General features: G+C 42.1%; 1 protein-coding gene across 4 annotated transcripts in view; it reads left to right on the forward strand.

The window, feature by feature from the left end:
* Nucleotides 1-15,016, forward strand: part of tanc2b (tetratricopeptide repeat, ankyrin repeat and coiled-coil containing 2b) — a 174,419-nt gene that overhangs the window by 67,868 nt on the left and 91,535 nt on the right. The window lies entirely within an intron of this gene.

Consider the following 15,016-nt stretch of genomic DNA (forward strand, 5'->3'; position numbering starts at 1 on the left):
ACCGTAGTAACGGCGTTCGCCTCGCTCAGAGGCCAGCTTTACCATAATACCGCTCCTTTAGGAGCAACAGAAGTCAGACGGCGGCTGGTGGTACCACGGTTTTGCACTCTGTGGCTCACGTTAACGCATTTCACAAGTGTGTCGGAGAATTACGATGGCCTTAAGGAAAGCCAGAGTTTGGTTTGTCCGTTCTGGGCCACTGTAGAAACATGGCGGTGCAACATAGTGGACTCCGTGAAGAGGACCCGCTCCCTATGTAGATATAAATGACTCATTCTAAGCTAACGAAAACACAAAGATTCTTATTATCAGGTGATTATACACTAAAGAAAACATACTTATTCATATTATATTCCATTTCTGCCAATAGATCCCCCTAATTGTTACACACTGGTCCTTTAAACACCTCACTCATGAAATACGTGGCCTTCGCTGTGTGATTTAGCGCCACTGCCCATTTCCCCTGAAGTGTAATGAGCCTATTATTATATTTCATAAAAATGTCATGAGTTGCTCTGACGTTAGCGGGAGAAATAACTATAAAAACGCTGCGGGAAACCTCGCAGAGATATGCTTAAATGTCACACTGTGTGTATTTAGTTTTGCTGTTATGGTTCGGATGATATTGGAGAGACAGGTATCCTACTGGTATGATATTGAACATTTTCTAAAGCTGCCATGCCTGCTCACTAGTCATCTACTTCCTCTGTCACTCTTTCCTCTCCCCCTCACTCTGTCATCACTTCACTTACTGTAACTCTCTCCTTCTTTCTCGCAACACTCGATGTTACTCTCTCTCCCACCCACTCAGATATTTCTGGAGAACAAAAGGAGAGAGGGAGATAAAACAGTAGAGCGGCGAAGGCTTAATGTACCAGGCTTACGTAGGCTAATGAGTCCTCGCCGCTCTTCCTCCTATCCTCCTCCTTCTTCTCATCCACATCATCTCATGACCAAACTTGTCCTCCTCACTCCTTCCTCTCAGGATCTCCCACCTCGGAGTCATTTCCCTGCTCATCTTTGTCTTCTCCATTCATCACGGCCGCTTTCTCTTCCTCCTCCTCCTTCATCTCTTTTCATCAATCCATATGCGCTCTAAAAAAAAATTCATCACAGCTTCTTGTTATATCCGTCCTGCTGTTCCCTGCTTTCTTTTCATTCCTCCTGGAGTGGTTATTTTCTTACACCCCCTCATCTTCCTTTTTTGTCAAGTCCCACTCATTCCACCCATTCATCATCCATTTATTCTCATTATTACAGGTGCCATCCTTTGTCCTCACTCTTCTATTTCTAAACTATTTGTTCTTTTTCATATCTTCCAACTTCAATCCATTTCATCTCGATTTTTTTTCTTCAACATTTATCTTTTTTCTTCCTAATATAACACATATATATAGACTCAGAAAAATCATGCATAAACAAAACAGCCTTCTGAAATGTGCATTTGGCCGTGAGAAATATGAAATAACACGGTCGTGGCCCATTTAAATTTTTGATGCCATGCAGGACTTATCAGCCCCCCTTCTTCAGCGGCATCCTGTTGTTTTTAGCCAGTCGGGGGAAACTGGGCTTTCATTGTGCCTCTTGATGTGGATGGGGCTCAACGCTGTGTGCCTTTGAATAGCAGGAAGTGCCCATGCTAGCTGAGCATACTGAGGGATATTGTGTCTCTTTACACCGCATGATGAACACAGCAAAACACAAACGTTGCATAAGAGAACGCCGGCGTTTGGTTCACTTAGCAATAAGCTGCAATTGCGAGGACCACAACAAGCAAGGCGTGGACTAAACCCACGCCAGCTGTGTGTCCAAATGCGTCCCGCCGCCTGTCTCTGTTCGATGGCGGTTATCGTGCCATCTCTGAATTCAAACCTACAGTCTGTCTATGTCTGTACTGGTCTGTCAGACTGTCTGGTTCCCCCCCCCTCTTCTCCTCCTCTTCAGTCTGTGGCAGCCATGTTTGCCACTCTCAGTAGCTGTAACTCCTGCTGACAGTCGCTGGAAGGAAGGACTGGATTTCTCCGGCCTCCGGATGAATTTATCCGCTTTGACACGTCTGATGATTGTGCCACACTTATGAAGACACGTGTACTGTAACAGGTGCATCCCCGTTAGTGCTGAGATCAGTAGTTGATCGACAGAAAATGCAATTTAGATAATCAATTACTCGGTTCCAGCTTCTCAGATGTGAGCATTTGTTGCTGTGGTCTGTTTTATATCATTATAAGTTGAATATCTTTGGGGTTTTTGGACTGTTGGGCAGAAAAAACAAACAATCTGAAGACACGACCTTTGGGTGTGGGAACTTGTGATGTTGCTAACTTCATCATCCGTCATCATTTTAGTTATCAACTGCACCCATTGTAGACATAGGATGCTAAAATAATCCGTTGACAGGCTGAAATCTGATGTTTTTAGCTAGATACAGGTGTTTTGTTAGAGTGCCGATTATGAAGCGTTGCGTTCTGTCTCTGTAGAGTTCCTCTTCTTCCGGTGTCACCCATGTGACCTTATTTTGCAAAATATATGTACACTAGTCAACGACGAGAGACAATGATTTTTTGATGTTTGTCAATTTAAAAGATAATTTTGCAAGTCAAGAAAGTGTCAGTTTGTCGTAGCATCATTTAGTTTTTTGTGAAACCGCTCAGTGAACTACATCTCTCGTCTTGCACAATATATGTCACCAACAACTATAACCAACACCAATAACTTAGATATGACCACGCACAAATGTAACGTTATCGTACCTAATGTGTTTTATCCAGCAACTCCGGGTCTTTTTATCAGCCGGGAAGCGAAAGAACGAGCGAGACCCGTTGCTGGTGTGAGTTCATGAGTATCCCAGTACGAAACACACAGATATCGTAGCTTCATCGAGAGAGACGTCACTAACGCAACCTTTAGATGTGTAGTCTTTCTAATTATGTATTTTCTTATACTCAAACAGTTTTACAACAAACTGAGACTTTTTTAAATTGCAAAATTATCTTTTAAATTGACAAACATCATATGTGTGTTTCATGGCGCAATTCAAACGGAATCAAAAAATGATTTGTCTCTCACTGTTGACTACTGTACATCTTTATTTCTGAAATGGTGGTCCACTGGAAGGGGAGGGACTTCGCCTCTCTATAGTACCCAACGACGAGACACCCAAACAGAATTAAGTACCCAGCTGAAGGCTACGCATGAAAAATTGATGTAAGACCTCCATGCTGAATCTGTGAAAAAAAATAGAATACCCTCCCTCACACACACACACACACACACACACACACGCACACACACTGACCCATATACTGGAGTTTGTGACATTGTTTTTTTCAATTCTTTGTACTCAACAAACACTTTTTGACAAATCTCTGGATTTAAAGGTTATTTCTATATAAACTTGACAGCAGTTTATTTCTGAAGAACGATTTAAAATTATTATTTTTATTTTTATTTTTATTTGTAAAGATTATTGTTTAGCTTTTTGCTTTTATTTGACAGTGATAGTATAAACATTAAAGGGGGAGAGAGAGAGGGGTCAGCGTTGGGCCACAGCGGTGGACTCAGCCTTAATATATGGGCGCCCGCTCCACCAGGTGAGCTGGCTTACTTTAATACAATACTATATTCTGCTTTAGGTCACCCAACATGTCAAATATGTTGTCTAATATATGAAACTCTAGTTGTTCAGTTGGATAGACTAGCAGTACGGACGTTGCAGCGGCAGCAGCAGTTCAGGTTAGGACATGTGTTTTACACTTGAATCATTCTAAATATATACTGACTGTATTATAGGCTGTAGCTGTCATGTTAATGATAAAAGACATCCAGCCACATGCCGTAGCCTACTTTCTCCTCGCCGTGTATGAGTGTTGGTGTCTGCTGTGGCACTGCCAGCTCTACAATCCCCCAGTCTATTTTATATTTAATGTGTATTTCATTATTCAGGACTGCTTGTTTGTAGTTGTAGACCCATCTCCATTGCAATTGAGATGGTGTGTCTCTGTGTGTGTGTGTGTCTGTGTGTGTGTGTGTAGTCTTTTCACTCTCCTATCACCACAATGACACTGAGAACGGAGTGAATTATTGCATTGCTGTAGGCAAGCATCGGATAAGAATAACAGAGCGCCATGAAAGAGGGCGCAGTAGCAAGGACAGTGTCTGCCGTCTTTCTGTTTCACCTCTCTCCGTCCTCCATGCTCCGTCTGTTACTATGGCCACAGTCAATGGCCGCCTTTCTCTCTTTCTGTTCTCCATCTCTTCCTCCCTTTCTCCTTCTTTCTCTCTCTCTAATTGCTCTTCCCTTGCAGGTTGAAAGCTTTGCACTCTGATTGGAATGAGGAGAAAAACAGAGTGACACTTGTCTCGTCCGCCGTCGGCCTTTTTTCTGCCCGACACCTTTTTTACGGCCGTGTTTTTGTGCTCGTGGCTATTTCGGAGACACTGTACGCTTTGCTTTTTTATCTGTTGTTTGTTTGCCATTTAGCTGGTTGTTCCACGCAGAGAGGTGCACTCTGTGGCTCGAATAAAAGAGTACCAAGCATTAAATCATTATATAAATAGATAAACTAGTGATTGCATTCTGTTATTTTGGAGTAGCTTTGTTGTGATTCTTTTTAGGCTTTTTTTTTCTTCAGTCTTTTTGTGGCGCTAACATACAATACCCCTAAATTAGGTGCAATTCTATCAAAAGATTACTCATTTCAGAGTCGTCGCTCTTCAAAAAACGAATCTCACCAAATGGACACTCAACAAAAATGATTTATATTAGTCATACAGCCTGCAGGCAGTCCGTGAAAAGTTAAATTAACTTCTGTCTGAACCTGCGAGAGAGGATTTAGACTTTAAATGTGGCATCATATACTAATCTACAGCTCGGAGCTGTGTCATTGACACTGAATACAGAGCTGCCCTCATGGGTTGTTTGTCTGAATTTCTAAATTGAGCTTTGTATTTTTAACACAAGTCACTGTTTCATTTTCATTTTGTTTCTCTAACCATCAACTTGTTATGATCTAATTTTCTTCTTTGTGAAAGGCAGAGGTAAACAGGAAAAAATAATTGTTGCCGCTGGCGAGAAAAACGAATGCATAAGTTTGTAATGGTTGCCGAGTTGCTGGCAGTTCTTCCCAGTGTGGTATTGTATTCATGAGTTACAGCATTAGAAAATATCCTTGAATATCCTTGAATGATCATCCTCGGCGGAGCTGGCAAAGACGAGATTAGGGTGTGGTACAAACTTCTCCCTTACAAATCCCCCACGGTACAGAGAGCCCCCTGAGCAACAGGAATACGGATCAAATTCAGCGGTATTCCTCTTTAAGCTGCTGTATGGTAATAGCTCAGTCTGTCATTCACAGAGGCAGTAATTTAAAAGGCAGTAAATATCTTCCACCATAATGAACCAGCACTGACTGCAGCAGGAGCTCCTTTTTTCCCCTCAGCCTCCCTGTGTGAATTTATCAGGATCCCAACCTTTTCTCATTAAACACTCTTCGTCGGTGCAGAGAGAGGCATCTGCAACCTTAGCAGGAGTCGCACGCGCTCCTCCTCCTCATGCTGTAGACAGCCAGAGGTCAGAGGGACCCGGAGGTGATGCTCCTCTTGCGCTGCAGACGGAGATGTGTAGATTAACGGAGACAACAGAATAACCGCAAATGCTGAGTACTCGACAGCAGATGGGAGTGTGATGGTGTTGGGCCGGGATGCTGTCCACATATCAAATTCTTCATTTACTTACAACACTTAGTGACTGATGCTAAGCCTGTCAAGCTTTCTGTTCTTGCACGGCACTCTGCAGTTTAACAGTGATACACGGTGGCAGATTTGACACCCGAAATTCATAGTATTTTTTGTTTTTTTAAAGCAATGGGTCCTTGATTTTTCAGACAGTGATAGACAAAAGCAGGCGTCTCATCTCTAGCAGGCAACTGTCAATTTTTTTCCGGCTGAAATGACAGCTGTCAGCGGCAGATTTTATCAGCTGTATCTAGCAAGCTAATGAAGCCAACGTTGGCTCCATGAGTTGGTTGAAAACTGATGTTTTTAATGCTTCCTGCTGACTGAATTTTGTAAAGGGGTCTTCAAATGAAACTTGTGAGCTTGTGTTTACAACATGGGAAGTCATGTACACGATATGCTTGGCGTTCAAGTGGTTAAGTCGTGAGAACACCGCTGCTAAGCAACGGCAATATTAACGTTACTGTCGGCGTCTAGAAGCCACAGAGGTTAACAATTTATTAAGCTGGCAAGTGGGTAACATAATGCAGGAAATGCAAAGGCATAATGACAGATTGAAAAAGATGAGGCAGGAATCAAAGAGAAGATGAGGGAGATTGTCTTAGTCTGAATGCTAGTAGTATTAGTAATGGAGAAACCATGTAAGGAGGGAGTTGGTACAGGTGGGATGTCTGCTTTTCACGTCTGTAGTGGTCCCTCTGTGTGTGATTGTCAGGGATTAAAAATGGATAGAAACAAAAGCATCATCTTTATTGGAACGCCTGGAGGCAGACCAGGAGCCATACCAGCTTTTTGTTTCTCTGCTCATCCTCTTCTGAGTCTCAAGGCAAAAAAAACAAAACAAACCTCTATAACACTTCCATTTCCGTTTGGTTATTTTTTGCTGCATGCTTTTCACTTCTCCGCTCTGTGATGTAACCCCAGTGGTGTGTCAGACTGAAGGTAGGAGATGCTTGCTTTTTTTTTTTTTTTTTACAGACTCTTCTTCACTAGCTTTTATTTTTATTTCTTCTTTTTTTTTTTTTTAAACGAAGCCCACCCACTCAGGGCTGCGACACAGCTTTTCTCAGCATCGCATGGCAGTGTAGGAGTCGGGGCACATCACTCTTTTCTGTTACACGCACACACATTCTCTATTTCTCCCTACTTCCTCCATCATAACACCTCCATCCATCCAGGACACTGCTGAGTTGTGGTGCTGTCAGCCAGAGCCTGACGCACTCAGCTACTCACATATGCGTCACCTCTCTGGCCCAGCGCCGCCATCGTGCTGCTCGCTGTCCTCCACATATACCTCGGTGGCCAGGGTCATAGGCTCCGGGCTTTTCTGGAGGGGGGGAGGAGATAACGTGTTATTTTAAGCCAAGGAAACACGTGTCTTTTTATTGGAGGGGAGCACAGGTCATGTTGGGGACAAGTTACCACACATGTATATTGAAGATATATCTGATACTCGCTTTTATAGCCCAACCAATACTGGTTTTGAGGTCAACACCAATATTGATATCTGATATATTTGCCAATATTTACTGTTCTTTTTTACAAATTAGAAACACTCAACGTAAACAAACATTTTTGTTTCTTTAGCTGGATGTTTTACAGTTGACAAATTGTGTCAAATTGACAAATCTTTTGTGTTTACCCACGATTAATTGTCTTGTATGTTTTGTATTTATTGTAGCTTATATTAAGTGACTGATTGTTAATAAAGAAAACAGAAATCACCTTCATAAACCACCCTGATGGATGGAAGATAGCTTAATCGTTTCAAGGACAACGAGTCGTAAATTGGAGTTTTATGGCTTAATCTTGATAGACTTTTTTGGGAACTTTTTAAACACTGTACTTATAGTAAGATGACTTTCAATATTGGCTGTCTTTAGTTTTAGTATAAAAACATTGAAATCATAGCCAACATAAGCCCTTCAGTCCAACACTAGGAATACACTGTGTAATGTAGGTCATATTATAGCTGGGAATAAGGTGAGGCTAAAACAAAAGGAGCAGCAACAGCAGTAGTATGAGCTAAAAAAAGACCTGCATTAGGATTTGTCGTAGCCACCGGATAATCAACAGTTATGTAACAAGAGGACAAATAGAGATACCCCTGTAGTGCTTTGGGCATGACTGGGATATTTCTTCTTTTTATTGCATCCGCTGTTGCTTGGCAAATTAGACGATGCCGACTGATTTACTCTTTGCTCTCGGCGTGTAAACCAATATGCAGAAAGAACAAATGAGCCACAACAAAGATTCATCTAAATTATTTGCAGTGTTATATTATCTTAAATACTCTTTGTTTAGACTGTGACTCGGGTGTTTTTTTGCCACTTTAAAGAAGTATATTGCCCACATTAGAGGTAAAGCGTGTGCTGGCTCAGCTTGGATTTATATTGAGGACTCAAGCAAGTAAGCCAAAATGTATAAACTGCACCATATGGTTTTGTGTGTTGGCTGTTTAGTTGGCAAATTTTGAATCCCATATGCAGGTGTAACATGAAATCCTGTTGGCACCAGACCATAACTAAAGAGCGCTAATCGTGATGCATTATAGTCATATGTGCAGATAATCTCGTGGCCTTTAGGAGAAAATATCAGTAAAATATGTGATATTGAATACTAAGAAGTGAAGCCAATGCAGAAGTGCCTTAAACTTGCATTCTCTCTAACAGCCAGCAGGGGGCGACTCCTCTGGTTGCAAAAAGAAGTCTGATTGTATAGAAGTCTATGAGAAAATGAGTCTACTTCTCACTTGATTTATTACCTCAGTAAACATTGTAAACATGAGTTTATGGTCTCAATCACTAGTTTCAAGTCTTCTTCAATACAGCATGATGTTCATTTAGTAGATTATGGTCCCATTTAGAGTCAAATAGACCATAAAGCAGGGGATGCTTTAGTGCGGGGCTACCTTGTGATTGACAGGTTGCTACCACGGCGTTGTCCAGTCTGGGATTTGTCCGTGTTTAACCCTTTCACAATGCGTTATCAGTTCATGAAAGTTAGTTATAACCTTTTTTCGGTTAAGTACTTAGCTCCACCCTCTCGTGTCACTTCTGGTTGCAAAAAAACAAGATGGTGTCGGCCAAAATGCCGAATTCGAGGTTTCAAAACGGCAGTCCACAAACCAATAGGTGACGTCACGGTGACTACGTCCACTTCTTATATACAGTCTATGGTTTGATTTACTTGGTACGCTGAGCAAGTGGTGTTTAGCATACTTATTACCTAATAAACATACTAAAGTATGAAGCCCTTGAATCTAAAATTAGTCTGTCAGCTTGTGTTATGTTTTAAATTCATTTTATGTCTGTATATTGTGGGACTATTCAGCAGGCAGAAGGCACTAGAAACATTCAGAAGTGTCTGCTACCCACACAGTACATCAGCTTCTTTGCTCTCATGCTGGCTGGCTGGCTGTTTTTTTCTTTTCTTTCTTGCTTGTAAAAGAGTAGGATACACACATTAAATCAAAGCTCATATGAGCATTGTCCTAAACGCAGTTAACAGCTTGTGAAACTGCTGCCTCTGCTCCCCCCTTCCTCTCTCAGCCTCCCTTCCTACTACTATGCTCCGCTCGGCACACCTGCATTATGCTCTCCCTACAGACTCACAACTACGGCTCATAACAGTATCGTCCCTCTACTGGGAACACTCATAACTGGTGCAGTTTGTCCTCCCTTAAAGTAAGACTGCTTGAGAGTTGACAGGATTGTCTTTTGTCCCTGCAGGTAAAACAGCCAGTGACAAACAGTTCAGTGTGCCTCACTCTCTCAGCCTCACGCCTCCTTTTGTAATGCTTTAAAATCACCACAAGGTTGAAACGTTGAGCAGCGTGACCTTAATGGTGTTTACAGGTACAGGTATAGACCCCTTTTCTGTTAGTAAACCGCTCAATTTTGTGTCACTGCATCCGAGACGTATATGTCTGTAAAGGGGAGACTCGTGGGTACCCATAGAACCAATTTCATTCACATATCTTGAGGTCAGAGGTCAAGGGACCCCTTTGAAAATGGCTATGCCGGTTTTTCCTGGCCAAAATATAGCAGAACTTTGGAGCATTATTTAGCCTCCTTGCTGACAAGCTCGCAAGACATTTGGTATGGATTCCTTAGGCTTTCTAGTTTCGTATGAGTCAGTATCTTCACTCTAGCTTTAAAACTGAGCTGTGCTCTGAGGCCCACCAGTGGGCCCCAGCCCAGTGGTTGAGAATAGCTGTTGTAGAGAAATACCTATTTGAAACCAAAATTTCAGGGGATTTGATAGAAAAGTACAACTGTATTTGGCTGCTGGTGTATTTTTGTTTTTCTATATATTTTTGTGGTCCTGCTGTGTTTCCATCACCACTTCCGTCCATCTTTCAACTGTGATTTGTCAAAACAAAAGCCTGAGTAGCTGATTCCAGCCTTGTTCATGTTAGGGACCCAACATGGATAACATCACACCACAGATTTACTTTTAATTAAACTTTGCATGGGTGAAATTTGTAGTTAAAAAGGATGAATACATAATTTGCTTATGTAATTGTTGTGGAGAGCGAGACGCATGATCACAAGACCAAAGTAGAACCCCCTCATTGACTCTTTGTTGGATCATCGTAGACTCAAGTCTCCCCTGCAAAGCATATTTTTGGTTTGATCTCAGTATAGCATCCTTGCCTCTCTTGTGTGTGGCTGTGTGTGTGTGTGTGTGTGTGTGTATATACAGTAAATGTGTGTGTGTTGTGGTTTGGATGAAAGTGGTTCCCTATTGTTTTACATTGGCAGGATGTTAGAACCCTCCACTTCCTGTGGTGGACCAGAGCTGGCTCACTGTCTTCTGTGAGAGAGCTTGTCAAGGGCTTTCTCTCCAACGCTGCACTGTGTGTGTGTGTGTGTGTGTGTGTGTGTGCGTGCGTGTGTGTATACGCATGCATGTTTTTGTGTTAGCCTAAACCGAGACTGATGCTAATGAAGACGTCCGCCAACTTTACAACGGAGCAGATGTCTGCTGCTCTCATCCGGCTCGCTGCAGCTCGCTGTGGTGTTGTGATTCATTAAGATGCTCCACTTTGTTGAGAATCTGATTAAATCCAACTTAAATGAATGTCAAAGCAGAAGAGCAGAGTGTTTGTCTGGGACCAAACACACAACCGCAACACTTTTGCATACATGCTTTGAAGATTAATTTATTGTATGGTGATATCGATGCTGACAAACCGGTTACTTCTGCAACTTCAGACACAAAAAGTTAGGGGTGTAGAAAAAAATCTATACACATGAGTATCTCGGTATTATGTTTTGCGATACTGTATCGTTTCTCCAAAACGCTGTATCAATTATTAAGTATCCCCTTTCCAGACATGCCCATTTTATGATAATCACATACAGTTTTGGGCAAAAAACATGCAGTTTTCTGAATGCACTACAAATTTGTTATTTTCACCCATTCTAAAAATGGTGTGTTTGAATGTGTCTGCATACTGGGGTCCTTAAACAGTCTTGCAATTACATAAACTGAGACTCTTGTGGATCCAATGAGTCCAATTGTATTTATGTGTGATGATGTTAGTCCCCATAGTAGCCATTTCATTGTAGTGACTTTTTTTACTCAGATATGGTAGTGTGTTCTTTATACTATGACAGTTTTCCTAAAATTAGTCAATCAAAATAACCATCAGTTGGAGCACACATAAATGTCTGCAAACTTTTATTCCTTGAGGTGCACTTGGTGGTTTTTAAGTGCCTTGCTTAAAGGCACAAGATCAGCCGTATCCCAGCAGCCTCTTCTTTAGTGACATCAGAAGTTACAGGTTGGCAGCAGCGATCGTTGCTCTCTACAGGAATCAGCACACAGCACTGATTCACTCCTTGGCATTTACCCTTTTTCCAATTTCAAACTTTTCTTTTTAAATCAATCTCTATTTCGGTGAATTACCCGCGATCGTACATCTGCTCGCACACGACGACTCCATGTGATATATGGCACGCACGTTCGTTTTTTATTTGTGTGTGGGCTACCGTGTGCTGAATAAATGTCAGCGTGTTTTATTATCGTGGCTCGCACACATGATCCCTCTGTTTCTACATCAGATTTATAGGGATTTTAGATAGTTTAACATTTAGCTCTCTGGAGAGAGACGGTGTATAACAGGATTCCAGGATAATGCGAGGGGTGGTGCGCACCTAATTAGAAAATGTCATTTATTGCACGCAATTATTTATCATTCTGTCCCGCTGTTAAAGTATGCAAAGTACAAAAAGTATTTCTGCGCCACGGTGTAATGCATTACAAAAGAAACTGTGATCAAATAGAGTGACGAGTCATTGAGAATTTCCCCTCCATTTCTAACCTGGATTGTTATTTTTGATGAATGGTGAGATAAATGTGCTGTGACATGGAGACTACAGGTGTTTAATTAGGGGTCGTAGTTGGCTTCCTGGCGAGAAACTGAGGATTGACAACAAATTGGCAGCTCAGCAACAGTAGAGCCACACAAAGGCAATCAGCAAAGGTAAGAAATAAGGCAGCGAGGAGCTGAACCTAACACTGAATCACTGAGCGAAGTCATTGAGCTGAAGGATGTAATTCTCCGGGCTCCTCCTAATATCCGGGATGTGTCTCAGTTACATGGCTCAGTTGCAATCATTTTCTCTTTCCATTGTTGGCTTTTTTTTTGTGGCGTCCTGCGAGCAAAAGACAAGCATCGATAGCACTTTTTGGTGCGAATCTATTGGCAGCTTTTGAGTGAGACGTGATCGATCAGTCACAGAAAAAGGACCGAATCCATTTCACATTTGTTCCACCTACTCTCCTCCAGATTAGTTATTCTCAGTTTTTGGACATCCAGCGTAAAAAGACCCGAAGTGATGACTTCGCTTTCTGTCTTTAAAGCTCTTCTTTTTTTTTTTACCAAAGGTGATGACACAAAAGAGCACAATTTATCGTAATCACCCTCCCGACAGTACCTGGGAGAGAAGCCTCATTTTAGAGCAGAGGTCACATTGGACACTGTGAGCAGGTTCATCAAAGTCAGTCTGAGCGATAATGATAGCGGAGTTCTTCGCCATGCTCCATGGGATCACTATCAGATGTCACGCTGACTTCTCCCGTAATGACTCTTTGTCCAAGTGCGAAATTGGCTTGCTCCTTTGACATCCTAACACAGCACCGTGGCATTACAGCGCCGAAGAATAGCCAACAGAGTGAGTGCACCATTATTTCTTCATTTTCAGATGGTGTTTTAGCTTCAGAGAGCGTGAAGCTTTGATTTTTCCACCTTGAATAGGATTCGGTTACAGAGTGCGGATCGTCTGTTCCGACTTTGAATCGGATACGGAGCTCCTCACGTTGTTGTCGACCGAGTGGTTGACGGATGTTCTGCGAGGAACTAGAATGATGTCCACTGTTTGTCTCCGCGGCTGGAAAGAAAACACGTCTCTGTCTTCTGTCAACCACAGGTCCTCCCCTTTCATGTTCCCTGCTTAATAGGCCATTGATCCGTGTGGCAGGACATTGTGCTGCGATCACTGGTAACAAGAGAGCAATCTGCACAGGAGAATAGAAGCTTTCTCTTTCCAATGAAAGAGGTAGAAACGATGTGTTTGCCAAGCCTAAAAGGAACGGTAGCGGGAAGAAAAGAGGCTGCCGTAAAGACGTAAAGCAGCGTCGGTGCTGTGTGGAATTTTTCCAAACAAAGTAATTCAAATTGAAGGTTTTAACGTAGAATTGTCATGTTGTGGGAGGAAGGCAATCAAACCTGAATAAAAGTTGTTTCATTTCCAGCAAAGCCTGCAGCTCTTCTTTTTTCTTTTTTACAGAAAAGCTCCTTGCCATGTGTAACACAATCAGGAGCACTGTTTCATCTGAAGAACATGAAGATTTTTCTGATCTATTTTATATAATGCCGGGTACACAGTACGTGAGAATTAAACCGTTTTGGGCCTGATTCTCCCCCCTCCCGACAATCATCAGCAAAACACCGATGATTCTAAAGATCATCTTTCCAGATATTCCTGTGGTGTGAGATATGTTAAGAGTGTTTTATTTACATCCCCCGATCGGCTCAGAGGACCATCCTGGCCGCACCGATTTCAAATCGTAAATATTAAACATGTTCAATAGTTACCGATACTCCGATACGCCCGTCGTCTGCCATGTTTGTTCACTCTAAAGTCACGTTTGATCGCAAAATATTTTGAGATATTTGCGTGTTTTTTGAGTCGGGACTCTTTTTGTTCATGAATGAATCTGTTATTGTGTGGTGTGCTGTTTTGGCTAAATCGTTGCTCACCACACACTATAGGAACAAAACTGTTAAATATAACATAACATGTCGTTATGTGTGGAGTCTCTCACATCTTCCACATCTGTTAAGATTTGAAAAATCTTTTCATATGGGCCAGCCTTAATTATACAGCTTTATTATCCTCTGTTTAATTTAAATTATTGAGGCCTCAGATGACATTTCAAGCTCCTGAACTCTTCCGATGACGAGCAAGCTGCTTCAGACGTCACCTGAGGTGCTAATCAGATCCGCTGCAGGAGCATAGCGAGCGTGCAAAAATCTATTACTGTACATCATCAAGCCTCCCGCTCACAACATCACAGCCTTCATATGTGTGCTTGTTTTCATGGCTCAGCGTGCAAGCATCGCTCGTAGCTGGAGTGCATCATCCTCAAAGCTTGTATCGATTTTCACACATTGATTTTACTAGATGATATGGCTCATCAGGTATACGAGGTGAGGAGCTCTCATTTGGGGTTTTGTTGTAAGAAATGGAGCAGGATTGTATTGATGAAATCTTCTCAAAATCATTCCCAAATTATGTGTTTTGATTGCATAATATTTCACATATTGTTGGCATGCCTATTAGTTTGACACCTCCTGACACGGTGGCTCAGGTCACGAAGCGAAGACTGTAAATCCTCTCCAGAGGACTCCCTTCCACAATCAGTGTCAATCTCAGGCTGGCCCAGTTCTCACACAATCATGCCCCACGGCCTTTTCTATCTGTCCATCGACGAGCTTGATCCGTCCACCAGCGAGTCAATCCGGCCTACTGCGTGGCCGCTGCTACACAGTGTGTGAATCTGCGATGGGAGAGATAACACTGTGAGTGTTTGTTTGGGTTTTTTCTGGGCTGATGGTGAGCTCAAAACGCCTGCATGTTTTTTCTACTTCATGCAACAATCGTTGATGGAAAATCCACCGGCTTAGACTAGTTTTCATACATCATCGTATTTCAGATTTTATTAATAGCTCTCTTAATTCCAGTGGGGTGGAGAATAAATCATGTGTTCC

The sequence above is a fragment of the Sebastes fasciatus genome, chromosome 20, assembly GCF_043250625.1.
Source record: "Sebastes fasciatus isolate fSebFas1 chromosome 20, fSebFas1.pri, whole genome shotgun sequence".
NCBI lineage: Eukaryota > Metazoa > Chordata > Actinopteri > Perciformes > Sebastidae > Sebastes > Sebastes fasciatus.